Here is a 3443-nt window from a genome sequence, read left to right as displayed (position 1 = left end):
GCTTTCAGTAATTTATATAAAATACTAGCTCCACACAAGCCCCAAGAAACAGCAGGGAAGCTAATGCTCAAGACATATCTATTAACATTTTTACCATTGAAAAGCTTTTTTTTTTTAAGTTTAGTTTAATGAATATTATCAGTGAATTATTGCTTTACTTTAGGAATAGCACTCACTGCTCAAGGTTAAAAATAAACTCTAGGGGATACTAGTTCATTTTACTTTATTTTGAGCAGTGCGTAAACTCACAAGTTTCTGGCAACTAGAGGTATCCCAAAAGTTTCACCAGGAAACAAGACAGGATTTATTTGGTTAAAGAAACGGCCCTTTCTCATTAGGTTAAAAGATAATAGTGGATTGATGAAAAAGGAAAAGTATATATATATTTATGTATGTATGTAAACCCTTCCATATAGAGAAGAAAATGTCACCCTCTTCCTCCCATGAACCCTCTTACGAGGTCATAGAACTTTTTCTGACTGATGCTTGGCCATTTGGCATGTCTGGGGTAAATTCTAAACCTAAAAGAACCAGTGTTTAGTGTGTGAAATGTAAATAAAACTTGGGAATATGTGTTGTAACACATCTCTCCCAAGAGGTCCCACTATCTTCAGTTAGCATGCCTGTTGTAAGGGTCTTGGAGACTTCCATCACAGTTTACTACAACCAAAACAATATATATATAAAAAGACATTTTGGATATGCTCTCAAGTTCCTGAAGATTATGCTTTACACAGCAGATTGAAGACAGCCAGACATCACTCAGAAGTAACCCAAAATACCCCAGTGTGTCCTTCACACAACAAAGAAAAAAGACATAATAAAGGAGGAGTAACAAACACATTAAATGTAATAGATCATGAGTTGCCAGTTCCATGAGTATCCACTGCTTTTTTTGTGATAAAATGTAGTCTGTTTGTTTTCTCTATGCTCAAAGATTTACAGGTCTATTCATTTCTACAGGTTTCAATATCTTTAACATTGAAAATTAAAAATTAATTTGATTTTTTGAAGGGATGGTCAGTCTCCAGTTCTGATGTGTGCGTAAAGTATATGGTTCTCATGTAAGAAGTTGGATAATTCACTGGTTTTTAATATTTGAGAGTTCTTTTCCCTTTGGCAGCAAGGAGGAAATGTTCATCACTTCAGACTAATGAATTATCTACTTTCCAGTGTGACCAACAAAGCCCCTTTTCCCCATACTGTGAGTTTTGGGATATTGTTATACAAAGGGTGAGAGTGAGCAATGTCTACAGTTACTGGTAGATCAGCTTTTGCGAATTATTTATACAATTGCACTCATTCAGCAAAGCTCAAGTTATCATGTGTTTTCTATTGGATAGATGAGCTTTTTGAAGCTGTGTGTTCCAAGTTGGCAATTGCTGATCTAGACTTTTATAAGGGTAAATCCAGAAGGATTCATTTTAACGAGACAGACCGATGTTGGAGCTCAAGTCAGCACCCCTTCCCTCTTCCCCCCTACACCATTTAGTTGCTCCAACACCTGGCCTGCTCTAAATCATTTCCTCTTTGGATCACCCTGTCTCACTGCTGGCACCCGTCCCACCTTGGCCATCCAGGCATACAAATGTAGAACACCAGAAGACACTGAGAACCTGAAGTTATCTATATAAATAAAAAAAAAATTAATGTATGAAGTTTTTGAACCAATAATTTGAATGTACCAAACTATTGAACCTCCTTTTGTGCACCTTCAAAATTCCTCACACATGACACAAATCTTACCTGAGACCTGGGTGAAAAGAGACTTGACAGTACAGCAGTTTACAATGTGGTATTACCACTCCAAAGGTTAGCACTGTCTTCTGTTTGTGGTCTTAAACTTCACATCCAGGTGCCCTCATCACAGGTTAGTATACGCAGGGGTGTAGCTTTGTATCTAGAGTAGCATGGAGCAGTTTTGTACAAGAACTCAAAATAAGTTTTTAATAAAACTGACGGAAGTCTTTTATTAACCATTTGTAATTTATATAGATATATTTTTTGGTCCTTTTTAGATCAAGTTAATAAATAATTAGAATGAGGCATGGATCTTGATTTACTACCACAAATTAGGTTATTAAAAAAAATGAAAAGGTTTTGGCAGACAAGATAATGCCTGTCAGTGTAAATAAGGGTTATAGCCTATATCAGGGATTTTTTGCCAAAACTGAATCCTTTTGGAATGAAGTGAAATTGTGAGTTTTCAATATAAAGTTGCAGTAAGTTGAAGATCCCCATTGAAAAGTTTTGCATTTCTTCAAAATAGTGCAAGTTACATGAGCATTTTTCCAGTATACAGATAATTATATTTTTGTTATATTGAAAAAATGTATTGTTCTCAAGTTGACTTTAAATATGTGAAAAAGATCTTTTATCCAAGTGCAGTAAAGTCAGAGAAAGTAAAAAATTGTAATTTCATACTAAAATTGATAATTTTTTTAACTAAATAAGATAAGATGCTTATTAAGCAGATATTTGTAGATAATGTCAAATATTTAGGATACGAGGAGAGGAAGATATAGTACAATCTCCATAGTTTAATATTTATGATATAAGGCTTTAAGGCCAGCGGATAATTTAATTATTTCACAATTTATGCAGAGGTAATGCTTGATTTCCTGTTTTGCTATTTTCTCTTTACCCTTTTTGTTACTATACTAATCATAGTGCTGTATGACCTTTGATGTCTAGCACATTTGTTTGTTTCAACGTAACCATTACCATTATATATGGTAACCTTACTGTAATAAAAAGTGAACTTGTAGTAAAAAAGGAATGGAAGGAAGAGATGAGCTGTTAGTAGTGCCTGGAAGGACAGAGTTGAACAGCATTGTATCTGAAATGTAGTCATTCTTTTTCCCCATGTCTTGAAAGTAAGCTAGGGGACTTGACCGGGTATATGTACTGTTCACTGTAGTTTTTTGTGATGGCTCCAGATATCCTCAGCCACAAAGGAGTCCATTTGGCTCTTGTGACTATCTGATTTCTACATTCCCTGAATTTGTGGGAAATATATTTTTAATGGTATTAATGTTGATACTGTCAATAATAGTATTATTACTATTATTATCATTATTATGATTATTATTATTGACATTATCCCTTGCCCGTTGTTGTCGTGGGGGGGCTTAGGAGACGAAGACTGAGACCCAGTAGAGGGATCTCCCCTGCCTAGGGCCTCAGCCCTCGACTCAACTAATTTTGCATGGTCTTTTCCCTCTCCAGCTTTTGTTTCTGTCTCTTCTCCATCCCCTTATACTATCTACTTCCTGAGGTGTGAGAGCCGTGCTGAGAAGATGAAAGGCTGACCTAGTGCCAGTCCTGAACGGCCTGCGGGAACTATGGGCATGGTACTCCTGGCTAATCTAGCCCTTACCTTCAAGAGCATGAAGGTGGACCTTTTATGCCATTTTATATAATCCAGGTTCCCCATGACCAGT

The 3443-nt window shown here is 36.1% G+C and overlaps 1 protein-coding gene across 4 annotated transcripts in view; it reads left to right on the top strand.

Moving 5' to 3' along the window:
- Positions 1-2045, top strand: part of lolal (lola like) — a 52365-nt gene extending 50320 nt beyond the window's left edge. For all 4 annotated transcript variants that reach the window (XM_070134353.1, XM_070134355.1, XM_070134354.1 and 1 more), the window contains exon 4: positions 1-2045. This exon is cut by the window's left edge and continues 1200 nt beyond it. The gene's annotated coding sequence lies outside the window, so the exon portion shown is untranslated.
- Positions 2046-3443: the final 1398 nt, after the last annotated feature.

This window comes from Penaeus vannamei, chromosome 19 (genome assembly GCF_042767895.1).
Source record: "Penaeus vannamei isolate JL-2024 chromosome 19, ASM4276789v1, whole genome shotgun sequence".
Taxonomy (NCBI): domain Eukaryota; kingdom Metazoa; phylum Arthropoda; class Malacostraca; order Decapoda; family Penaeidae; genus Penaeus; species Penaeus vannamei.
Note: the sequence above shows the minus strand (reverse complement) of the source record. Positions and strands in the feature narration are given on the sequence as shown.